The sequence below is a fragment of the Lemur catta genome, chromosome 25 (genome assembly GCF_020740605.2).
Source record: "Lemur catta isolate mLemCat1 chromosome 25, mLemCat1.pri, whole genome shotgun sequence".
In the NCBI taxonomy this organism is placed as follows: domain Eukaryota; kingdom Metazoa; phylum Chordata; class Mammalia; order Primates; family Lemuridae; genus Lemur; species Lemur catta.
In genome coordinates this window covers 8588882-8614975 of record NC_059152.1, presented here as the reverse complement: position 1 = coordinate 8614975, position 26094 = coordinate 8588882, and the positions used below count along the sequence as shown (strand labels likewise).

General features: G+C 49.6%; 2 long non-coding RNA genes across 2 annotated transcripts; both read left to right on the top strand.

Moving 5' to 3' along the window:
* The first annotated feature begins 8341 nt into the window (after window positions 1–8341).
* LOC123627481 lies at window positions 8342–18839 on the top strand. The gene is made up of 4 exons (XR_006731301.1): window positions 8342–8450; window positions 11637–13400; window positions 13851–15902; window positions 17947–18839. It is a non-coding gene; the product is annotated as an uncharacterized LOC123627481 (long non-coding RNA).
* Window positions 15913–17465, top strand: LOC123627482. The gene is made up of 2 exons (XR_006731302.1): window positions 15913–17062; window positions 17177–17465. It is a non-coding gene; the product is annotated as an uncharacterized LOC123627482 (long non-coding RNA).
* Window positions 18840–26094: the final 7255 nt, after the last annotated feature.

Genomic DNA, 26094 nt, shown 5'->3' with positions numbered 1-26094 from the left:
GAAGTCTGTAAGTAAGCAGCGGTCATGGAAAGCTTTTAAACTACGGGGAGAAACAGCACCCAACCCTACGAAACATCTGCATCTCATAGAGATCATTTCATGTGGTCGGCTGGGATGCACTCTGACTTCCCACTTTCCCGGGGCTGGATGGGCACAGTTCAGCTCCCACCCGGCCAGGTTCTCTCTTTTTCTTCCTGGGGATTGTGATGCTTTGCAGAGTCCCAGGAATTTGCTGCAGGAACATTTTGTGATTTACCAAGATAATAAATTGGTCTTTGTTGCTGGGGCTCTTTCCTGGGTCAATACAAAAGATTTATCACCTCCACACCGGCCCGGGGAGAGTGAGGCTCAAAGTGTTCTCTGGCCACTGGCTTATTTTGGAGGCAAGCAGGGTCCCCGCAGGAACTTTGCTGGGCAGGCCGGCAGCCTGGGGGTGAGGTGGAGGGAGTAGCAGGAGGCAGCAATGTTCGAAACTCTGCATGCAGTTTACTGATAACGACAACCATATACATTTATTAAAGGAGTATAAGTCGAGTTTCTTACGCTGACGGTGCACGTTATAATTTACAAAGGACTTTCACACACGTTATATCTCATTTGTTCTTTACCTGTCCAGAATTACCATGTTCATTTTATTGAAGAGCAAACACACTCAGAAAACGTCAGTGACTTGCCCAAGGTTGCACAGCTAGTAAATCGAGGTTGCAGCACCGGTCCCGTGTCCTCTCATGCCCTGTACTTTTTCCCTATGCTGATCTTATCTTGGTTTATTATCAACATCTATTTGCTTTTGGCAGGAAAGGGTCTAGCATCTCCATTTCATAGAAGAACAAATTGACACAAAGATGTAATTAAACTTTTTGGCTCTGGAGTCCCTTTTTCTGTATGCCTTTCTTGGTGAAGGGCAAGGAGTTCTTTTGCAGACACACTAGTTTCTGCTCTCTGGATCCAGGCTCTGTGCTGTCACCGTCAGTGCCATGCTGGTCACTGGGTTCCACCCTACTATCTGCATCTGGTGGGAGATTGCACCTGCTACTTCTGGATAGAGAGGGGGTCGTCCATGACCAGTTGCTTCACCTCTGCTTAGAATTTCTCTTCCGACCCCACAAGGTCAAACAGCCATGGCAAAATACTCTCCTTCTTAGTCCTTCAAAGATGGGCATTTTGTTCTAGATCTTTTATACAATCATATTCTGTGAAACTCCTCTAATGTGCTTGGAGCACACTTTCTCCCCTTGAGTCTTTAGACACGCACACCTCCCCAGCTATGAGTAAATTCCCTAAGCCCTATTCTAGATACATGGATATATGGCCACCCCATGCCACTGGGTGCCATGCTACCTGGAAGAGTACTTAATCAGGTCATCCTGATTGGAAAAGTTCTTGACCAGAGTTGGTTGCTAAGGCAGGCCATGAATGGGACATAAATGGGATAGAGTTGATTAACCATGTATATATGTTTTATTTGCCTAACTTAGACTATAAATTTCTGAAGGCCATGGAAGGTATCCTATCTCTTGTGGCATTCATCAAAACATGTAAAATGGTGCTTGGCACATACTGAGCGCTCAAGCATGTTTTCAGACAGCAATGAGGATGACCTAACATCATTTTAAAGGCCAGTCATCCAAGAGGTTGGGTGTTCTCTGTGTGTGCATCTATGCAAACTCACAAACACACAACACACACATCTTGACTTGAGATGCCATTTGTGAGAGAACCTTTGGGAAATGCAGTGGGCCCACTGAAAACCAAAGAAATCCAAGGCCATGGGCCAGCTACACCACGGAAACCCCACACCCAGCCAAACGTGCTCACTGGCAAGACGGACCCGAAAGCTGTCACCAAATTCTGCTCCCTGGCAGGCCCAATCCAACAATGTGCCGAGAGACAAAAGAAGTAGAAACCAAAATGAAGATGGCCAACGCGTCTTTTCAGGCAACGAGCAGCTTGAGCAGAGGGTCAGCACAGACACCAGCAGAGAAGAACATTCCCCTGGCAGGACTCTGCCTCCAAACTGGGCACCACTTCACAGGAGCTCAGCCTCACACCTTATGGGATTTATTTTTTTAGAGCTCCAACATTTGTTCCTAATTATTCTTAGTAAAACTGCTGTTCTTAATGTAGCGTCATTTCCTCGTCCATTCACTCGCTCATGCGTTCATTCCATGAAACTTTTGTCATCGGCGCGGGCCCTTTCTATGGCATGGTTGGGTGATTAAGAACTCTGGAAGGCAGGTAAGCCATGCCACCTGTGCATATTAAAGAGGAAGCAACCCAATGAGAGGGAGATCTCTCCCACAGCTCATTAACATCAGAATTTAGACAAGACTCAGATGTTCTCACTCCCAGATTCTGAGCAGAAGCCCTTGGACAAATGATTATTGAGAAATATTGACCAGCAAAAGTAGTTTTAAATGGCATATTATGTGTTTGACGGCAAGATTAATGGTAGTGTTTGTAACTCTCAAAATACTCTTTTGGAAGTTCGTAGTGATTTTGGGAGGATGGATTTGAGTTACCTTGGAGTGTTCCCAGTCATCCCAAAGTTCTCAAAAGAAGTCTGTTTTAATTTGAGTTAAATAATATGTCATTTAGCCAGATTTCCCCCTGGTAGGCGGGGCATGATCTCAGTCTCATGGGAATGCAGACAGGGTGCCACAACTTCAGAGTTTGTAGTGCTGAGCCTGGAAAAAGAAGAAAAGGGTTAGAAACTTGGGGTGGACAGAACTTTGAACAGCCATTAAGAACTTATTGCATAGAAAAAGAGAAATTTCCGTTAAAACAAAAAGAAAGAAAGAAAGAGAGGGAAGAATTCCCGGGGAGTTTCCTGGAGATTTGAAGGAACCACATTTAAGGATGGTTTACCAATTTGGAGGATTATAAGAATTGCCTGGGACTCTTTTAAAACTGCAAGTTCCTAGGCCCCCTGCCCTGAGAGATTTTCTATTCAGTGGGTCTGGGTGGAGACCCAGAAATTTGCATTTTTAGCAGAAATTCAGGTGATTTTTATAATCGGGAAAGCTGTGGCCAAGCTCCGGGTCTGAAGAGGCTGCCTCTCAAAGCGAAGAAGCAACAACTTGACGAGGCCAGGGCCAAGACGACAGGAGCTCTGAGTTGAAAAGGTAAGAGCAAAAAACAACATGAGGCTTTTAAAAAAAAAATGCGAATTGGCAAAAAGCAGTTTGTAGCCCGTATTTCATAATTTCCCATGGCTTCTGGAGAAGCGGCTGAGTCTGCAGAGTCCTGTCTGTGTGCAGGATGAACTGAGCCCGCTCTGTGCTACGTGGGAGGCCGCCAGAGCATGCACATCGAGGTGCTCGGGTGAGTCGTTCATTATGCACTGCACTGTCACCCAAAGTCCCAGGTTGGGTCTGCCTTCAACACTCTCCCTTCCCCTTCTCTGAGGCTGATGGGTTGCAATGGCTGCTCTCTAAACTCGCTCCCTCTTTCATGGAAGTCTCAGCTCTGCGGACTTCCTCTGGATCCAATGATTGAGTTTCCCTGTCTTGGGGCTCCGGGAAGGGGAGTCCAGAGGCCTGAGACAGAAACTTAATCTCCATCCCCAGCAGCCTGGCCGCTAAACACACTGCGTTAGGAGGAGAGCCGCTCTGGGGGTGAGGACCAGAGGCCTCCACACACAGCTTGAGGCTGGTATCCCAGGAGCGTACCTGAAAAATCCCAGGTTTGCTGCTGGCTGGCGTGTCTAGGAAGAGCACTGGGTGTGCTGCAAGTGGCCAAGCCCTGATAATCCCTGAAGTAAACATTACAGTGGCTGAAATCCTTAAGAGTGATTACTAAATACCCACTGTTCATTCAGACTGGTCCCGTGCTAAACTTTTCACCTATGTTATTTCATTTATATCTCAGAGCAATCCTTTGAAGTGGTTGTTATCATACCCATTTCACAGATGAGGACAGACATTTAAGATGGTTAAGTAACTTGCCACTGTCACACAGCTAGCTAGTAAATAAACTTTTAAAAATTGAAGTATAATGTACATAAAGACGGCTATAGTGTACAGCTGAATGGATGACCACAAAAGTGAACACCCCTGTGCAGCTATTGCCCAAATCAAGAGTTAGAATATTACCAGCGTCAGAGAAATCCCATGCCTTCTACAGCAGCCACCTCTTCCCCACTGGTGACCGTTTGCATCACCAAAGATTAGATTGCTAGTTTGTGAATTTGATAAAAATGGAATTGTACATTATGTGGTCTTTCTGTTTGGCTTTTTTCCCACTCAGTATTTTGTCTGTAAGGCTGATCTAACGTTGTTAAGGATACAAATAGTTTGCTCATTTTTAATGCTATAAAAAATTCCATAGTATGATTGCACCACAATTTATTTATACATTTTCCTGCTGCTGGTTATGTGGGTAGATTTTAATTTGGCCCTATTATAAATGATGCTGCTTGGAATGTTCTTGTATGTGTCTTTGGGTGCATACGTTTCTGCGTGGTATATACCAGCCATGGAATTCCTGGGTCATAGTGTGTGTGTTCGTTCAGCTTTAGTAGCTATTGCTAAAATATTAATAGTTTTGAAAAGCGGCTATACCAGTTCATTCTTCTAACAAACAAGTTCTAAGAGTCCCAAGGGACTCACACCCTCACCAACACTGGATATTGTTTGTCTTTTTTATTTTTGCCATTCTGATGAATTTGTTTTAGTTTGTATTTCCCTGATGACTAACACAATTGAGCACATTTGCAAATGTTATTGGTCATTTGGATAGCTATTGGCTTATTCAGGTCTCTTGCCCACTTTTCTATTGGGTTGTCTGTCTTCCTTGGTGATTGATAGGATTTTTTTATATTTTCTGGATATGAGGAATTTGTCAGTTATATGGATTGCAAATATCTTCTCTGTGGCTTTCTTTTTACTCTTAATGGCATCTTTTGGTGAAGAGAAGTTCCAAATTGTAATATAGTCCAATTTATTAATATTTTCATTTTGGATTCTGATTTTTGTTTCTGTTACATAAAAATTTGATTGACTTTTGTAGATTGGCATTTTTTTACCCAGCAACCTTGCTTAATTTACTTACTAATTCTGAAAGTTTTTCTAGTCTGTAAATAATGGCAGTTTTATCTTTCTTTCCATTTCTTTAACTTTTATTTTTTTCTTGCTTTATTGCAAAGGCTAGGACTTCTAATACAATAATGAATAGAAGTGGAGACAGGCAGCATCCTTCTTTTATTCCCAATATTGAGGGAAAGGTATCACTATTTGAACATTTAATATGATATTTGCTGGAAGTATTTTTGTAGATACTCCATCATATTAAGGTATTTCCTTCTGTTCCTACTTTCCTAAACAGGTTTCTTTTTTTTCCTTTTATTATCCCTGCTTTTTTCTTTTCGTTATCAAATTCTTTTTCTGAATATATTGAGTTGATCCATGATTTTCTTCTTTATTCTGTTACTGTGGTAAATTACATTGATAGATTTGTGAATATTGAGATAATCTTACGTTCCTGGAATAAATCTCATCTTGGTTCTGATGAATTGTTATATTCAGTTTGATAATATTTTGTTTAGGGTTAGTTTCCATGTTCAAGAGAAAGAGATCATCGTTTTTTCTTGGTCAGTCACTAAGGTTATATAGCTCTCAAAAATGAATTCAGAAGTCATTTCTGTTCTCTGGAAGACCTTGTGTAAGACTGAGGTTATTTTGTCCTTAAAGGTTTGGAAGAATTCACTGGTGAAGCCATCTGGGCCTAGGGTTTTTGTGGAAAGGTTTTCATTATGGATTTTGTTTCTTTAATAGATACAAGGCTATTATATCAGGTATTCCTTTTTTGTTTGGGTCAAGTTTAATAAGTTGTGTTTCCAAGGAGTTTGTCTATTTCATCTAGATTTAAAAATTTATTGTCATAAATTGGTTCAGACTAGCCTCTTATTTAATAGCCATAGGCCATATTGTTATGTCTTCTTTTTCATTCCTGATATTATTTGTGACTTCTTTTTTTAAAAAATCAGTCTTGCCAGGAGCTTATCAATTTTATTAGTCTTTTTTAAAGATAAATTTTGGCTTTGTTGGCTTTCTTTGTTGTATTATTGTTTTCTACTTCATTAATTCCTGCTGTTTTTTAATTTCCATTCTCATACCATCTTAGGGCTTAATTTGCTATTCTTGTATTAAAATCTTAAGACGGAAACTTATTTCATTGTTTCATCATCCTTTCTTCATTTCTAATGACACATTCAAGGCTATAAATTTCTCTTAAACATGCTTTGGCTGCATTCCTTAAGTTTTGATTTTTTAGTTTTATTACCTTTTTAGTAAAAATTTCCTAATTCCCATTGTGATTCCTACTTTGACTCATGGGTTGTTTAGAAATGTGTTGGTTCATTTTATATCACCTTAATCCAATCAAGCACTGAGCTCTTTAAAGATGGTTCAGGCTTTCTGCAGGTAACCTCTTTCTGGGTCACCCCTTTGGGGGAGTCTCAGCAGAAAGCCTGAGGTATTTAACCCAGCCCTTCCTCCTTGCTGGGCCTGGAATTCCTATTTTTTTTTTTTTTTTGTTGCCCCAGCCCCATTAGACTGCTGGAAACTCTGCTCACCTTCTCAGGTTCTCAGCCTGTTGCTGCGGAATCCACACATACCAAAGAGAACAGTGGACTAGACTTACCTCTCTGCTTATGCCTTTTTTTGTGGGATCTTAGCTTCTTAGTTTCTCATGGTATTGATAGTTTGTTCTCATTAAAAAAATGTTTCTTTTAACTCTTTTTTTTAGAGATAGGGTCTTGCTATGTTGCCCAGGCTGGTCTTGAACTCCTGGGGCTCAAGCAATCCTCCCGCTTCAGCCTTCCAAGTAGCTGGCACTACAAGCTACTACTAGCTCATAGTTTTTTGATGCCTTCAAATAAATTTTTAAGAAATGTCTAGTCCAAATTATCCAGTATTCTGCAGGAGGGCAGTCTGAGACAGGCCAGTCTGCTGTGACCACCAGGGAGCTCCCCTGGAGCCAGGACTTAGGCACAGATCTGTGCACGCCTAGACCCCAGGGCCCACACTGCCGCGTGACAGGTGGAGCTGCCATGTTAGAGGAGGGGCCACCAAATGTGGAGTTCAAAAATGACATGAAGTCACCTTGCTGCCCAGCTCTCTTCTTCATCATCCTCACTATCCTTGATCTAGCCAAGCATTGTCATTTATGTAACCTCAGTTTTAAAATGTGCTGAACACAAATTTCCTAAATTTCTTAGTAAAATTAATCTTTTGGGTCACTTATTGTCTTAGGTATACACAGGGCATCTGGGATCTCTTTTCCAAGTTCATCTTTCCCTGGTCTGAAACCAACAAGTGAAAAACAAACGAACAAACCGAATCAAAGTGTGCTTTCGTTCTTTACTTCCTTCTGCGGACTTGGCTGGTCTGAGTGGAAGTCTCTGCATGGGTTCCCCAGGGCCATGCTTTAGGCTTTCTCAAAGTGTGGCTTTTTCTGTTAATATGAATGTCATGACTGGCCATATTTCCCTTTTTTCTTTGGCTGCCAGGAAGCCTAGACTGTAGAGCTAAATTTACAGTTCAGCTATAGCACCTATGTCAATGTGCAGAGACCGAAAGTGCCTTTCCCTCCCCAACTTGGCTTCTCCCTCTTATTTCTCTTTTCCCAAGCTCTGAATTTGCTTTATTTTTATATGTTTTACCATGCTATTTGTCTTTCTATGACACATGAGTTACTTCAGTTCTGCCAGTCTATGTGACCACTTAGAGTTTTATTTGTGTTTGTAATTTTTCAGCTATGAAGACATTGGAAAGACAACAGAATTCACCCTGGAGATACGAAGATATGAGCAGTATTGCAATTTCTAGAATTTATTGTGGAATTGGACTTTTATGAATCCTTGCCATATGTATTCTGTTGTTTAAAATTTTCCACAACTCCTTATGTATGTATTGCTTTATGCCAAAGACACTTTGCAAAATTTATTTATTTTTTTAAAGGAGGAGTCTCACTTTGTCACCCAGGCTGGACTGCAGGAGCATGATCACAGTTCACTGTAACCTCAAACTTCTGGGCTCAGCGATCCTCTTGCCTCAGCCTCCCAAATAGCTGGGACTACAGGCACATGCCACCATGTTCTGCTAATTAAAAAAAATTTTTTTTTTTGTAGAGATGGGGTTTTGCTGTGTTGCCCAGGTTGGTCTTGAACTCCTGGCCTCAAGCGGTCCTCCCACCTCAGCCCTGCCGAGTACTGAGATTACAGGTGTGAGCCACTGTACCCGGCTCAAAATTAAAACGATTAAGGAGTGGTTTTTTTTTTTTTTGACTAACCCAGAACAAAAGCAGATGGACAAATCTAGCCATACCAGTCAGGGAACACGAAAACGTGAAGAGAAGTTCTGCAAGGTCATGGTCAAATTAAAGAAGTTGTGTTCAAAACAGAAAGCATAATGTCACTACTCACGACTACAAGAGACCAGTGTGTAACTGTAAGTGTTTTTCCTTAAAAAAATAATACATCAACTAAGACGTGAAAGTACTAATCTGTTACTTTTTTTAAATACTGTAATATTTGCTGAATTATTTATTTATTGTATGGGCAGGACCTTCAGAAAGGTCAGTGGGAGAGAAACCTCCCTGTCTGCTTTTCTTTTCTATCCACTGTTGTTGTTTCATTTCACCATTGTTACTAAAAATAATATTGTCGTAGAGGAGCGAGGTGGTAAAAGGATCCTCTCTGGGGTCAGTCCACGAGGCATGCTTCTGTGCACACAGTAGGTGCCAAAACATCTGCTGCACAGAGATCTGGCAGCTTGATGTCCTCTCCCTGTGACTCTCGTCGTGCTTTCTGCTCTCTCGTTGCACACCTTCCCTCGGACTGATGCTTTTGGATTTTCTCTGCCTTTGTCTTTGCTATTGAGTTCCGTCTCCTCTGCGCGTCCCCCACGGGGCCTGGTGAGGACAAGGGGGCTCTGCATGAGCAGCTTTCTGCTTGGTGATGTCTGTGATGTCTGGCCAAGGAGCCCCCGTCACCTGCCTGGGCGCCGTCTCAGCCCCCCCGGCCTTCTTGCTGTGTGGTCTTAAAGCAGGTCATTTCACCTCTCAGTATCTCCCTCTGTCAAACCCAGATAATAATACCTCCCAGATACAGAAAGGGTTTTCTTTACGCCCCCTGAGCTCCCCGATGCAGAGCATTGCAGAGATGCCCAGTGTGGCCCCCCCTGTGACCGCACCGTCTCCGTGTGATTCGGTAACGTGAGCTTGCGGCTCAGGATGCTTTGGAATGAATGCCAGCCCTGCCACACAGCCGGCCACTCTCAGTGACACACTGAAACCCACGGTAAGCTAGGATGGGCTTACACGCTAATGAAGCACACCAGGAGAGAGCAGTAGTTTTGACTAACCCAGCCCTCAATTAATACTCATTTGATTTCTGCTGCGGAGTGTAAGCGATAAGTAAGAGATGACCCAGTTACAGGTGCAGGGGCACCAGTGGTCCGAGGTGGCAGAGCTGGGGGAAGGGCGGCTTTTTTCTGCAAAATGCACCAGGCTTCCGAGGAGACGGGCCCAGCACGGGCAGGTCTGGATCTATCGCTGTACAGAGAGAGAGAGAGAGAGAGAAAATTGGCAGTTGCCATGGTACAGAATTCCTCCTGGGTACCAAGATCTGTGCTGGGTATGTTATTCTTCCCAACCCTCAAGACAACTGTATTAAGCCATATTAATAATCCCCAAACCAAAACAAACACCCTCTGTCCTTTATACACATTTTTTCCCCACCATAATGAAAGCCTATCCGTTTGGGCCCACAGCTTCAGCCAGAATTTTGGCCCGGGGCCTCCTCGCTGATCCTGAGGCTTTGAGACCACACAGCTTGGGTCTGCAAACTGCAAACGGAAGGCTTGCTTTTCTCATGCCTACCCAGACCTCCAGAAGCAGCCGTGGCGCTAGATGCAGCCTCCTTCCTTAGGAGGCCTTGGCTGGGTCCCATTCAGCCTGACAAAGTGTTACAAGAGTCCTCTGATCCCATTTTGACTAATGAAATCAAAATGCTCGTGAGTTCGCTCATTCTGCTGCAGTATCACGGCCAGTAGCAAGGTAGGGTCTTGGCTGTGTCCTTCAATCTGGTTGTGAACTAGGGGTGGACGGTAGTGGGTAGGGAACTCTGGAATTAGAGAAGACGAGGGCAAGTATATTTTTGGCTTGGGGTCCTCCAGGTACCATAAGGCAAGTAGTGTGTGCGTGGAGAGAATGGGCTGGAGACCGAATTGCTGAGGAATCTTGCGCAGTGAGAGGAGAAGGAGGGTCCTTAGGACTGGCTGCTTGTACCACAGCCCCCAGTGGGCCCCTAGAGGCAGGGGCTTCTGGAAATCCCAGGTAAGATGACTCCTCTACTCCTGGGGGAGGAATCTATTGTGTTGATTGCAGGGAAACATGCTCCACTGAGCCAACACTACTGCCGTGTGAGCGTGTGGAGTCTGTCATTGGGGAAACCATGGTGAGAAGGGAGGAAAAGCTCTGGATGGGGGCTGAGCCGCGTGCTGGTGGGATGGGGCCCCCAGAAGAGGTTGTGTGTTATTTAGGGAGTTGTCGTTGTTGCCTGAAAAGCCTGGGGCTGGCTGGCTCCCTTGGGAGCTGATGTTTAGGGAAGGGCGGAAGTAGCTGGTTTATGGAAGCCTCAAACAACGTGAGCTTCAGAATCTGCCAAATCCCAAACATTTCTTACCAAGCGCCCCCCCCCCTTTTTTTTTTTTCTAGATCTTGAACTCATCTGTGTTCACAGGCAATTTTGTTTAAATGGTTCATTCCCCTTACTAATCCCTGGGAAGCTGCAACATGCAGGTGGTGAAGAGGACTCCCCGGGCGTCATTTGCTAGGGGTGCTGAGCGCCGTACCCCAAAGGGTGTGGGGGCCAGAAGTCAGGCTCCTGCGTTCTCGGGGGGCAGGAGGCCGGTTCCTTGCAAGGAAACACAGTGTGCAGTGGGTATGGCTCTGCAATCCACGGGCCTGGGGCTCCCAGAGGATAATGTTACAGATTTCTATTTCAGACTGAGCCAGCATGGCTTGTTATGTGGGACAAGTCCTCAGGGACTGGGATTGTGTCATGTGTTATCTCTACATCTCCCAGAGAGCTTTCAGCCTCCCTCAGCCAACGCTTCTTGAATGAATGCTTGAATGAATGAATGAATGAGCTCATTGTTTTAGCCATTAGCGAATTCAGTCGTTTTCTGCCAACTCCGTAAGTTCCGCATGGAGTCTCCGGAGGGTCCTTGCAAAGAACTCAGCATTGGGGACACATGCTCACAATGTTTCCTTCCATCATCCTGTGTCTTGTCCAGACTCCAGGAGTTCAGGGAGAGAGGAAAAGAGAAACCAAAAAACTGGAGGCGGGGGCGGAATCTCACCGCGGGAAGATTCTGCTGCTTCTAGACATTAGGAGAACTACTGGCCTAATTCATTTGCCATGGAGACTTTTCCATCCACGGGACTGGCGCTGCCTGCGTGGTTCAGTCTGCAAAGCTCTCTTGCAAGGAGGACAGCTGTGTGGCATTCCCGGCTTCCAACGTGCAGGGCAGATGTTGTGCCGTCTTGGAACACACTCGTTGGTGGGCAACAAAATCCAAAGGCAAGCCCCCACAAAATCTCACTTCTTTTTTTTTTATTTAACTTTCCAGATCTGAGTGCTCATCTGGATACTTCATTAGGATCCCAAGACATCTGGGGAGCAGCAATGGAAGGAAGGAAAGAACCCTGCGTGTGTCGAGTGCCTGTTACGTGCTCGCGTTGCGCTAAGCCCTTTCCCATATGTTATCCCATGTAATCCCCCCAAAACCCTGCCGGAGTGGAATTATTCTTCCCGTTTCACAAATGAGAAAACAGTAGCTCAGAGATGCTAAGTTACTTGCCCAGGGTCCCGTAGACGGCAAGCCAGTAGTTGCGGAATCTGAATCAAGAGAATGACATCATTGAGGGGCGGTTTGGGGGGTGGCTTTAGTTGCAGCCCTCATCTCTAGCAGCCCTCTTCCCTACAATTACTGTAAAACAAACACGCAATCTGAACAGGAAGAGCCTGCAGGAGATAAAATGAAAATGCAATCCCCTGCCATTGCGCTTTCAGTGAGGTGACTGCCCCCAACCCTGTCTACACGGGTCTCCCAGAGTCCACACTAAATCAATATATTTGGCTCCAAAGACCACGTTCTTCCCAACACCGCCAGGATGCCTCCTCTCTCAGACCCCTACCAGGAAGACGTTCATTGGCTCGAAGCTCCTACTAGGCAGAGCCAATCAATCCATGTAGAATTCCCCTAGTGGCACCTGGCACCATAGATCTCAAAATGTCACCAGCCTGCTCAAAGCCACCAGCCCTTTAAATGCCCCGCACATCCCAGGGTACAGTGATGCGTCGTAGCATGGCAGGTAAGCAGCACTAGGTTGAAGAAGCACAGGGCTCACGGTGTGGATTGAGTTTCAATTTACTTGAAACCTCTGTGGGCCGACGTTCAGTTCATTTTAGGTTCCAGCTAATTTTTTCCAAGCTCTAAATGTGGAGACCAGAGGTGGTTAATGTGGCTGTCGTGACACAGGCTGGTCCCTCAGGGCCACTCTAGCCTCCTCCTTGGAAATGTGCCGTGGATGTGGGCGTGGGGTTCCCATCAGCCAGGGACTCGTAGTCTAGGTGGAAATTGGTTTTCAGAGACCAATGGTCACAAGTAAACATCTTGTGAGTAAACCAGCTAAGAGTCCAGGAATTCAGTGTCATAAATAGGTATAAACACCTTTTACTTTCTCCCTCCCTTCCTCGGGTGGTTTACATACCACCAACGGTTTACATTGCTGGGTCTCCGTGTGATGTCACAGCATTTGGACACAGAGGGTCACATTCTGATCCTCACAAGCACAGTGTTGCTACCCCTGTTTTATAGGTGAGGAATTGGAGACACCAGAATGTTCAGGGCTTCACCCAAAGTCCCAGAGCTGGTGAGTCGTGAAAAGGAGGGTCTCAGCCTTCAGTTTCAGGCAAAGAAAAGGGCTCACGGGCCCTTGGAGGGGCTGCGTCAGTTTCGCTGTCCTGGAAGGCCGTCCTGGCTGGACAAGAGCACGGTGGCCCCGAGTTCAGCCTCATGCTCCTTGGTAACCACGCACCGTCCCACAAAGACACCACTAGCTCCTGGGGAGGGAGGTGTGTTCCAGGCACGGTGTCACCTCCAGACACCAGGGTTTCGGGCTTCTTCTGGTGACGCATGCAAGGGTCGTCTGAAGGTGCCTGGTCAGTCATCGTGAAGTCGGGGTGACCAAAGCAGAGCAAGAGAGACAGTGCCTCGGCAAAGCAGTGGTCCCTGTCAGCCTCTGAACCACCAACATCCCCAAGCTACCGTCCCTACGACTCAGAGCCTGAGAAGACAGCCATGGCCGGTGGTGTTCCGGGAAAGCAGGAAGTGAGTCCGACCAGATTGCCTTCCGCCTGCAGCTGGGGGCCACCCAGTGAGCTGTGTCAGGATGGTGGGGACATCGCTGCAGCCAGGGGGTCTTCCTGTGCCAGCCCCGGGCACTGCTCCCAGGCATGCAGAGTGGTAGCTGGGACCTCTCTGGGGCTGGTGGCTGAGGCTTAAGGGACAGGTGATTACCACAACCCTCCATGGGGCCCGGAAGCTGATATACCATCTTGAGGTTACAGGAAGATCGGGGGCTCAGCATGGCCGTAAACAAGTTATAGGGGCAAAGCGAGTTATAGGGGCAAGGACAAGTTACGGGAGGCGGGCCTGGCTAGCCAAGGTGGTCTTGTTATGTCCATAAAACCTCACAGGTAGCGGCCCTCAGAGAAAACAGATGGTCAATGTTTCCTTCAGACCTTTCAACATGTCAGACCCTCAGTTAATCTTTTCTAGATTTGGACAAGTGGAATCTCTACAGATGCAAATCTCCGCCACGAAAGACAGCTTTGCAGGACGACTTCTGTTTGCTGGCTCTCCCAACAGCCAGCTCAAAATATGTCAGAGAAGTATATTTTCGGGTGAAATATTTTGATTCCCTTCAGTGCAATCTGTGATCTCAGGGGCTGACGGCAGAGACGGTACCTGAAGGCAAGGTAAACAGTTGTCTCCCACAAGCAGAGGCTACCTGGCCCCCCAAGGACGTAGAAGGGCCCCCCAGTTCCTGCACCTCTCGCTGCCTGGGCAGATGGCCCTGGGCGAGTGCAGCCTCTCCAGGCCTTTCCCGTGTCTACTCTTCACCCCCAGGAGCTCTGCTCCTTGAGATAAGACCCCCTCTTCCCTCTACCCAATGGGGTGTTCTTCTGATCTCAAAATTCTTTCACTTCTAGGGCTTGACATACAGCGGGTTCTCGAATATTCAGTGAGTGAATGAACCAATATCTCACATCACACCCATAAGATTCGGTGGGGCAGGTGTTGTTATCACTTCTCTGAGGAAGGGTGATGAGCTCATGGTCTTAGAGTTGGGAGTCAACCTGAGACATCTGCTTTCTGCTCCCGCCCCCGGCTGTCCCCTGCCTCCCCTGCTACCAGCTCGAAGCATCGTTGGGGTCCGTAAGGAACCGATGCTTTCCTGTGTGGCCTGGCCCCGAGGTGCCCGCCACCCCAAGTTGAGACGCACCCCGATTGTGAGAGGCGGGAATTCCGGGGACTGCTCCCCGCGTGTTCTGCGCGAGTGATCGTGGGCTCCCCTCGCCAACAAGTGGCACTAAATGTTTCTTGCAGAAGGGGTGACAGGTTGTGGTCCTGGCTCTGTGCCCGAGAGGCCCCCTGAGAGCACAGGGAACTACCTGGGACATTTTCTCAGAATTGCTCCCGGGGTGAGAGGCGGGCTCCTGGGAACCGCATGCGGCCGCCCTGCCCTTCAGGGTGAAGTTCAACTTCCGGAGCCGGTGTCAGCCCTAGTCGCTCACCTCCCTTCCTCGCTCCCTGCCGGGCCTGGCCCCCACACCGTCTCAGCACCGTCTCCGCCCTCCCCACGCCTCGTCCCCCACGGAGGCAGCCCCCGCCCCCACTGGGAGTGGTCCCCTCTTTCCAAACACGCGGCCTGCGTTTCGGGGTCTCCTGCAAACTGGAACGCGGGATTGGCAAGATCCTGACGTGGGTTTCCTCTTTCGTTTGCAGTTAGAAACCGTGACCACAAAAGCGACGTCCACAGCTCACTGTAATAGGCACTTGCGTAATAGAGTTGGGGACAGTGTTTGGGGGAACAGGATGGGGCAGCTCTGTCTTTCCAACACTTGCGGGATTCATTCTGGTGTGGTAAGAAAGCCTTGCCCGGCCCTATGAGAGAGAAGAAGGTATTTCCTGGGAGGGAAAGCAACGCAGACACTTGCCTTTCTTCCTTCCCTGTGCTGGCTCCTATGCACCCCGCCCCCTCCGCTGAAGGGACAGTTGTTGCATCTTTAGCTGCCTTTGCTTTGCAAGATGTGCCGCATTGATTCGCCTTAGTGTCAGGGTGAAGCACTGAGACCCTGGTCAGAGGTCAGAGTGCAAGTGTTCAAATCCCAGCTGCATCACCCACCAGCTTCGTAACCTGCCTCAGTTTCCTCATCTGCAAAACGGGGATAATAATAGGCCTTAACTCATAAATGGGGATAATAATACCTACCTCATATTGTAAGGATTGAATGAGTTACTATACATAAAGCTCTTAAAATCGTGCTTAGCACTGTGTTTGCCGTTGTCACGATCTACTCGGACTCTCTGTTCGGCTCCACTTTGCACAGCTGGCTGTGGACATTTGAGATTGCCAAGTGCTCAGTGGCCCGACAGGCTGCTTCGCCTGCAGTGTGTGTACACGGGGCCGTCTTCCTTTTCTGGACCTGAGCAACATCTCCCAGGTCTGCGCACTCCAGGGGTGGATGCAGCGTCTTCGCCGCTCCTGAGGGAGAGGCTTTTAGCAAACGGGAACAGACTCCTGACACCCTCGTGGCCCCATGTGATGTAAGTTGCTCTCAGGAGTGGCTGTTGTCACTTGTATATTGCAGGCCCAAATCATGGCTGCCTGCAGCCATCGCGTCTGCCACCTGGGTGAGGGGTCATTGTGCCAATCATGCCCAGCCGGAAATGACTTGGTTTCCCCACTCGAGCCCCCACGTTGCTGGCCTCCCCTGCCCACTCCCGTTAGTGGCTGAAGCCATCCGCAGAGGCTGCCCTGCAAACAACGATGACGCCTGTAGGCTGGGGAGTCTGTCCTGGTGACAATAGCCCAGCCTGCCTGTGCGTTTGGGCTGTGCCGGGGAAACACAGGTGATCTGAATGATGTCAAGGAAACCAAGCAATGGCAGTATGTGAAACAATGACTCGGTCAACACAGCCGGCTAGTATTCAACTATTAAACATGAGGCCGGGTTATATGCCCTAAGCCTTTGCTTTGAGCAAAGTAGTTTGGAAAGGAATACCTTTGGCACATTGTCGATGCCTGCCCCAGCCCCCACCGATGTCACTGGCTGCGTGACCGGCAGCCGGCTCTCAGTCGGTGAGTCACAGCTGTACGTGGCCCACCTTCTGGCCGTGGGGGTCGGCGTCTCTCCTCTGCGCACCTTGTCGCTGTCCCAGTGAGATATGGTGAAGTCCTGTACGCTGCGTCTCCCACGATGTGAAAGGCACAAGAGAGAGGGTCTGAGGAGGTACGGGTGCTACAGATACAGCTCTGTCACCTGCTGAGGCTGGTATGTCCCCGTGCCTGGGGACATACAAGCTATAACGGGAGCTCGTGTTTGTACCCCGCTGCTAGACCCGAGCAGAGCTCCCTTCGCAGAGCTCTGAAGTGGATAAGTTTCCGTGCACTCGATCCTTCACCCTCTGGACTTGCCAGAATCGCGTGAGGAGTGTTCGTGCTCACAGGGCCCTGGCCCGCAGGCCGGGAGAGGCCATGGTGGTGATATTCATGCTAGCAGTAATGACATGAAAGGCAACAGGGACAGCATCAATCATTGCCAAGGTCCCACGGGTACCAGCTGTCACAGCAGATAATCTGTGCAGTCGCAGGAGCACATCTGCCTCATCTCAGCACCCCGACAGCCACGCCAGCCCAGTGCCCTTCATCTGCAGTTTGCACTTGGGGTAACTGAGGCTCAGGCGGCTAAAGTTAAGTAACAAAGGTACGAGGCAAGTGTAGGTGGCTGAGCTGTGACTCAAACCCAGAGCTGTCGGGTGCCGAAGCTCATCCTTGCTCTGCTCTAGCAAGAGGCCTCCCATTCCCTCGTCCTGCTCAGGGTTCTGACGGGACTCAGATCTCCAGGCCAATCTCGGGAAGGTGACCCTTCTGGTTACATAATGGGAGAATCGACCCCATCGTGGGAACTGCCATCCTGTGACTCAGACGTCAGAGCAAAGGGATCTCCTCCAGCTCTGACACGACGCTGCTTCTCCGCACCTGCTCGCTCCCCTCCCTGGAGAAGAACCGTCTTTCATCCTCATAGCTACGATTTTTCGAACATCGGTTTTCATTCGGGGCACCCTGTCTCTTTGGGAGATTGCACAAATTAAATCGTTTTTAAGCAACCCAACAGCACTTCTGGGGTTTGTAATAACCTTGTGAAATTTGCGGAACTTGGCGGTTGAGGTTCTCTCCGTCCTACTTCCCTGGGGCCCTGAGGAGCTGCGAGTTGGCCCTTCACGCTCTCTTGTTTAGAGCTCATCTTGCCAAGTGTGGCCTGGCCATTGCACCTTGGAGCAAGGAAGCCATGAATCCTAAAACAGCCAAGGGGCTCGGGACTAGCAACCCCCAAAACAGGTTTCTGGCCCTGCCCTCCCGCTGTTATTTGGGAAAAGTCAAACGGATCGTAGGTGGGTGGGTGGTCCCACCTGCAGGGGCCAACCTTGTTGGTTTCCACAGGGTTAGACTATTGAGCGGGGCACAAATGAGTAGCCAACTTCCTCCTGCGAGAGTTCTTCCTCTCCCCTTCCATCAAATGACTCCAGGATCCCTTGAAGGGTAGGCCCACGCTCCAATTGGTGACACTCTGCTTCCTCTCCTCTACAGAACATCCTTTCCACTCGCAGAGAACAGCAGCAAGATGATTTCCACGCACTCACTGTCACCGGCCTTGTAATGCCATGGCCTCAGCTGAGCATGCAAGGCTGGCGTGTTTCTGGCTCCTCCAAACTCTTAGCTGGAAGCTCAACTTCATGTGGTCAAGACTTGGACGGTGTTAAGACCGGCAGGATGAACAGAATGTTATGACTCATCTTTTCCTGCTGTGCAGGGCCTTTGACATAACACACGGGGCCGTTCTCTCCGTAGGAGGATGATGGGGGACAAGGGGCCAGAAGGCACTTTGCCTTTACTTTTTGTCCATGGTACCTGGAGGGCAATGTCCCTGCATTTTTCTAATCCGATTAGTTGAGAATCTGCAGCCTGGGCCAGAGGGCTGGATTCTAACCCCATCTCGGCATGCTGCCAACCACACACTCTGCACATTTTGCACATCTGCACAGTGGAGCTGGTGACAGTGCCTACCTCAGGGAACTGTCACGAGGATTAAATGAGTTAGTGCACAGGAAGGCTTTACAACAATGCCTGAAAGACAGTAAATGTGTACCATTAATTACATTATTATTTGACTATATTTCTGCTGTACAGAGCTGCCGTTGCCCGGTCATATGTTCTAACAAATAAACGGTTCTGACAGCCAGGGAACTGTCTTGGTGTTTGATGGGACTCAGGGACAAAGGACACCACAGACCCTCAACAGAATGATGGCCCCCAAAGACTCCCAGATCCCAACCACCAGAACCTGGGACATAGGTTATATGGCGAAGGGATGTGAAGGCTGCAGAAGGAATTACAGATGCTCGTTGGGAAACCTTAGACAGGGAGATGAGCCTGGCTTCTCAGGGTGGACCCGATGCGGTCACAGGATGCTGAAAAGTGGAAGAGGGAGACAGAAGAGGAGAGTCAGAGGGGGGTGACTGCAGAAGACAGGGCCAGACAGATGCCACCTCGCTGGATTTCAAGGTGGAGTAAGCGGCCACGTGCCAAGGAGTGCAGGCAGCCTGGCCTTTGCCGGAGCTGCTCATTGAAACCCATGATTTTCTTCCACCAAGGAACTCTTTCGGCTCTGTTGAGGTTGGGAGGCGGCTGGCATCGGTAACAATAGAAGTGCTCGATGACATTTGGGAGGCTTTTGTGGCTTATACACCTCCCAGCCGGTTCATGAGTCTGAACACATTATTGGATGCTCAAGGCCGGGCTTCCAAGTCCCAAGGGACTCCATGTCTTTAAGAAAACTGCCAATAATGATGAACAGGTCAGAGCAAAATGGAGCCTTGCATGGATCCACAGCCCTCCCGGTCACCCCTGGGGATGTCAGCGGCCAGTGTTCTGGAAAGACTTCCGTCCACGTGGAGGATGCTGAAGTCTTCCCTCCCAGCGACGGGTCCTGGGCGTTTTCGCAGCCTCCTCCTGGGGGCTGCCTGCCCTTAGGAGCTGGAGCGCGTCGTCCTCGCTGTACCTCCTGCCTTGACCAAGCAAGGTTGGGATTTATGGCTTCTCTCCTGGCAACATCTGGCTCACTGCCCTCAAGTCCCCCCCCCCTTTTTTTTAATCTTTCAGCTAAAGTCATTTCATTTCAGTTCAACTCCTTGTCTCTCTCGCTCCCTTCTTTTTCTCCTACATGTTCTTTTGGCCTTCGGTGATAGGGAAAGAGAAGAGTAGGGGACACATCGCCCACAGTGACGACGCGGGTCAGAAGTGAAAGCACCACTGGGCCTTGACTTATTTATTGCTTTTTGGCCACAGAGCCACAGGGTCCTGTCCCCAGTGAGCCGCCCGAGGCATCTTGTGGCACCATCTGTTTGTCCCCCGCCCGCCCCCACCAACCTCCCGCCTTCGATTGTGGTTGTTGGTGTTTTTTTTTGTTTTTTTTTTTAAGTTTTTGTTGATTTTATAAATTCTGTAGCTCTGTGTTTTTTAGACTCGGCTTGCTGGAGTCAAAGCAAAGCCAGGGCGAGAAGAATGGACAAAGCAAGGCTGGCAGAAGGCTGGGTGCACCGCTCCGGGGCTGCAGATGTGCCTGGGCCACACTTAGGAAGGCCACGGTGTGCCCGCGGGCTTGGGGTGCCCGCCAGCGCGCCTAAAGATGCATCTGAAAACTTCTCGTTGCCTCAAGGGTTTAAAATATCCACACTTCCTGCTCCTCCGAGAGGGGGTATGCACAGAATGCGGGTGACTCACCAGCGGTGGTTTTAAATGTGTCTGTCATAAGGAGGTAGCATCAAAAGCCCATCCTGTTTCAGAAGTTATTTTTTCCACGCTCAGCTTTGCAGTGCTAGGAGAGCTGACTGCTTAAAACCAGTGTTTGTTTTGAGTGCAGAAAGTGAAGGCCGAATTAATTGTGCTGCAGCAAGTAAAAACTGAATGCAGAAGGGGAAAAAAAAAAAAACCCAAACGTGTAAACAGTGTGAGGATTGAGTTTCAAAGCCCTTGTTTTCAAAAAGTTTAATTATATTTCCACTAAAGCCGAACTGTCAAAACATGAGAGGGTGATCTGCCCGCTTTGAAAATGCATTAGGCTTCTTATGTAAAAGCCAATAATTGATATCCAAGGTGAAACCAGAGCTGGGCGGGGGGAGAAGGAAGATAGAGCCTCTCAGAACCACTCAAGCGGCATTTCCCTACCAACCATGTGCAATTCTTCAGATCTGGGTTTGTGAAGTGGGAAATTGGAGCAGAGAACAAAGGGAGGGTACAAAATGCTCTGTGAATGGAGAAGGTTTAAAATATCAGGCCTGGTTTGCGAAACATGTGGGCCCGAGTGAGTCGTGAATTGTAATTTGCGTAAGAGCAAACCTGGAAGAGATCTTCAAACTCCAAACAAGAGCTTAGTAAATAAGAACAGCCGCACCTTCTTCCTCCTGAGGAATGAGAGGCTGTGTCCGGGCTGCCCCCCGGCCCTGGCTAACGCACGCTGGGTCTCTTCTTCCAAACTCTCCCCAACCACTTCCTGCAAAAAGCGACCCTCGGTACTGGAGACCTTAACCTCTGTCTCAGTTCCCACCCGTGTCTCTCCTTTGCTGAATCTCTTAGAACTCTCCAGTTCCCGGGGCAGAGATTCGTAATCGTGTTCTTTCGACATCTGAGGAGTCTCTATGGTCTTAAACCATTCTCAAATAAAATTAAGCTTGCACTACATGGAAAAGAATCATGGAAGCCACATGACACATATTTGGGATAGAGCTGGGGGAGGCATCAGACAGATCACGACAGGAATGGTGTATCAAGATACTCAAATGGCATTAGAATTACTGGCCTAATGCTCAGGTCCCCCAAGGGGGCCACCAACTTTCTTCCCTCTTGGGTCAAGCCACTAACTTCCAGGTGGACCAGGTTTCTCTGGCAGGTCCTGGTGGCCTGGGACCATCTCTGTCAATTTCCCCTGGATGCTGATCTTTTAAAACAAGCCCATGTACCTACGCGGTGGATAGTGTTAGGATTTAGAATCCTTTTTTTCTTCTACCCTTGTGACATGAGACAGCCATCTTTCTCGTTCTTCCTCCCGATTTGCTCTCCTGCAAATATGATTCCACGGAGCCCAGTGGACTTTCTGGGCTGTGGCCCAGGGCTCTTGGTTGCCCTCAGACAGGAGCTGCCAGGTAAAATACAGGATGCCCAGTTAAATTTGGAATTTCAGATAAACAATACATAATTTTTTAGGGCAAATATTTCTTAAATGTTATATTTAAAAAGCATGTCCCATGCAATATTTAGGACATACTTACCCTAAAAAATTGTGTGATGTTTTTCTGAAGTTCATATTTAACTGGGCATCCTGTATTTTTGTTTGCTAAATCTGCCAGCCCTTCCGGAGCCTCTTGCGTTCGGAATGAACGTGGGGTCCCTGCAAGCCATGCGTGGGAGTGGGTTCTACCGGGGATCAGAGCCTGCCGGGGCCGTGTTCTCCTTCTAAGGCCCAGGATGATGCCACCCACTGGGCCAGATGTTCCCTCACTGCTTCCTCCTCGTTCCTGCTCTGTGTCGGGGGTGCTCCATCCACACCTCTGTCCCGGCGATTGTGATCGTTGTCATGGTTCTAGACCTAAGAGCTTCTTTGGGCTGAGACCATCTTTGTTCATCTGGGATCCTGGTACACAGCAGGCACTCAATGTATGCTGGCAGAGCCAGTGGCATGGGAAGCAGAAGGCCAACACCAGGCTCCTGCAGGCCACCTTTTCGACAACCTCCAAATGTCTGGGAAGCCATCAGAAGCCACCACGCCGCTCATACAATGACAGCTTTCTCCATTGTTACACCAGACAGTTTGGGTACTTACAAAAATTGCTTTGGGGAATCAGCAGAGGGTGCGGGAAACTCAGAAACTGGCCGCTGATGGAAACCAGGAAAGGAGAGCCTGTAATCAAAACCAGCCACCCCCCAGCTCCATCTGCGGCGCCAGGAGCCCGGCTGAGAAGGGGAGCCCGTTCCCCTCGCAGGCTGGCGCGGTGGGCGGGCAGCCTGCACAGACCTCGCGGACGGGCACGGGGGCCCTGCAAAGAGGAGGGTCAGGGTCTGGTCAAGCCCTCTCCACAAGACGTCTTCACCTTCAGACCTCCGGCAAGTTCCTTCCTCCCCCACCCAAGCTCATGCAGGGCTCGGAGCTCGGCGCTCAGATGCGCAGGGCCAGCTTCATCTGAAGGGCTTTGCAGAGCCGCCTTCCGTTTCTTTCATCACAGACAGAAAAGTCCCCTTTCAAGTTCTCCAAGACGTGCTCTCAGCACACTGCATTTATTGTCAAGCCCTGCTGTTGGCCTCTGCATCTCCAAGATGTTTAAGCCATAACGTAAACATCAGAACACCGTGTTTCCAAGATATTTACGCAACAACGTGTACGTTAGAACACTGTGCTCTAATGTATACGCTGTCGCCTAAATATCTCCACGTTAGAACATCGTGTCCTAATGGCTATGTTAGCGCATAAATATCCTGGAAATGAGGTAGGTCAGCAGTACTGTATTTATTTTATAGAGCCAAGAGAAGGCCCAGAGATGGTGAACAACTGGCCCATGGTCACACAGCACGCCATTCATTCCTATAATACACGAGTGGTAGGCACAACTGAGGCATCGGAAAGATGAGATGAAAAACCCACCGTTCCGGATAAAACCATAGGAAGGCGGAGGCCTTGGGAGCCAGCAGGAATACGGTGGGGAAAGGGTGCAGCGTGACCGCGGGCTGAGTCACACCCGGTGGGGGGGGGGAGGAGGAGAGCGACTTTGCTGGGAAGGGGGGTGGGGAGGGGGTGTCGGCGTGGTCAGCCGTGGCACCGAAGTTGCAGATCAAGCCGGGGCGTCTGGTGCTGAGGCCAGGCCTCGGGGTCACTTGGCACAGCGGCTGAGCCCGGGGGTGGGGGCCACAGAGGTGACAAAGCAGACACAGTTTCAGTGTATGGATGAGGGCCGGAGAAAACCAGCTGCAGAAAGTGCTGGTCTCTGTGCCGAGTTTGTGCTGGTCTCTGCAAAGTCCCTCACCACCGTCGTTTCTGCTCGAAGGGCGAACGCAGGGGACTTCTGCAGACGCACAGCAAGCTGTCGCTTTGCTCTTAGCAAGGTTGGTGCTCAGCTCCCCCTCGGGGCGTGGGAGCCGACCTGTAAGCAGATCTTGGGGAGCAGCGCCTTGCCGCAGAGGTTTTTCAAAGCCCGTGGTCAGTCACCGAGGAGCAATGTCAGCAGGAGCGGGCTCGCCCACTAGACGGCCTGCTGCGGCCGGGCGAGGTCTCTCTCCCTTGAAAGTGCCCGTGGCACCCAGAAGAGGAGAGCTCAGGAAACGCTGCGTGAGCGGGAGAGAGCGGAAACGGGCACTCCTGTGCTGGCATTCGATGCAAACAGGGCGAGGGAGAATTTAGACCTTTAGGAAAAAGGTACCCACGAGACTCCGGGACACAGGGAAGGAACAGAGGGGTGCAGAGGGGACCCGGGGTGATGCTGAGGGGCTGGGGACTTCCCCTTCCTCATTCGGTGCATTAAAAGGCTAGATGACAACTCAGTTCCTCATGGTCGGAAGACACGTGCATCCCAGCTAGCTGATGACGAACGGTTCCCCTTTCATTCTCAGAAGTGGAGTGTCCTTGTTTGAACAATATATCCTACGGTCCCCCTTGAAGAGATGAACCAAACGACTACTCTGAAATCTCCAATGACTAGGGTAGGGGAGACAAGGTTCCGAAAGAATGATGCCCAGGTCCTGCGACACGGCCCAAAACTGGCCCCTCCAGCGCAGGGGTCTCTCTCCAAGAAGCTCACGTGCTTCTCAGTTAAGTCTATTTCCATCAAATTCTTACCACTTCCCAATGGTAGGTTTACACTAAAGTTCTGGCCCTTAGGACAAATATTTTTCAACCCCTGAATAGCCACGTCGCACTTTGGAAACCATTTTTGATTCTGCAAGGTGTCGTCCCTGCCTCTCTAGCGAGCACCATCCCTCAGTCCCCACCGCATGATCTGAGTGCTCTGAAGAATCCACACCGATGTCCACGTCGGTGGGCTGCTCGTTCAGCTTAAACCGCAGACACCCTTCCTTCCACGCGGCATCAGCATCCTCCTCCTCGCCTTCTGCATACACTCAGTTGCCAAATCGACGTTCTCTCCCCTTGGTCTCTCCACCCCGCGCCCAAGGCCACAGAACCTCCGAGCTCTTTGCTTCCCGCCTGAACTGAGCCACGGTCCCCTCTCGCATCCCGGCCTGGGGAGACCGGCAGAAACCATATCCGGGGGACGGGAGGTCCCCGTGGGACAGTGTTACTGAGAGTCAGCATCCTGGTGGGACAATGAGGGGTGTGGAGCCCAGTTCCAGGGACTGTGACCCCACAGGGGAAGCTGGGCTGAGGACAGAGTAGAGCCGCCAGGTTTCAGGGGAAAGGACTGTGTCAAGTTCAACGGTGAACGGCCGAGGAGCTGGGCACTGCCTCAAGGCTGTCAAACACTGCTGCTCCCATCCTGGAGAATTCTCAGATGCAGCACATAGTTGCTGATGCCTGTGGGCTGGTCTCCCCACCTCCCATCTGTCCATCGCAAATTTATTTTTCCAAAGCAGGGCTCTGGCAGGAGCAGTACCTGCCCTAGGCCTCGGGTCTGCAAATCTTCCGAGCTTCCTGCTGTGCACTTGACGCCGAGATGTCTTACCCTGACACCCGCAGCCCCCGTGGCCTGCGCCTGGCCCGGCTGTCAGACCGGTGCCCACCCTGTGCTTCTCGCCTCGACTGTGCCCTGCTTGCCACACAGTCCTGGGCTCTCCGGCCCCTGCACCCTGGCTTGAGCTTTCCTGGCAGTTGGAATAGTTTATTTCCCGGACTCTTCTCACCAGAGTTGCCAAATCCTGTGCCTGGAGGTGAACGCATCATAAAGTTAATGAGATGGAAGCTTAGGGTCCTTTCCTTTCAGATCCGTCCCTCCCATGGACCCGAGGACACCACAGCATCGGTCCCCGTGGGCATGCGCTGCGTACACCTTGCAAGAGGGGGATAAATAGATGAAGGCTTCTGTCTCTTTCCGCCCCAGCTTTGTCTCCACACACTTCAGTAGTGGCATTGAAGTGGCTTGGCACATTGTTTGGGATCTGGCTAAGGGAAAATTAAGTTGGGGAGACATTTAATTTGGCTTTGGTGGAATATGTATGTCGTCTGCAGTCCCTTCGGCGTATGTGAAGTTCCCGCTAGCTGTTCTGATGCAGAGACGGCTTCTGGGATACTCATGCAGTGTGACTCAACGTGGCACTGCCACAGCGGGGACCGGGACGGCGGAGGTCACATCGCAACGCAAATACAGCCCGTGGTCCGCATCCCCGGAACCAGTGCACAGGGAGGTAGAAACAGGACTTGCGATGTGTGGACCAGAGTCTGGTCTGTGGCATGTTCTTTCGGTTATCACGTGTGTGAATTGGAAGGAGAAGATTCTGTTTTGCTTGACGCCTGGTCAAATGGGAGCTCTCTCCTGCCGGGAATATACCCGACAACGTAGAGCCCGCAACAGTGAATGCACAGAGCAGACCCAGGGAGGCCAGGCGGGAGCCAGGGAGCCTGTGGCGGGGTGACAAGGAGGAGGGCAGGGAGCCCTCGGTGGGACTGTGGCTGCGTGGCTGTCGTGAGTGTGCATGTCCTTGTGTGGGAACACACCATCCTAACATGTTATATGTGTGTGT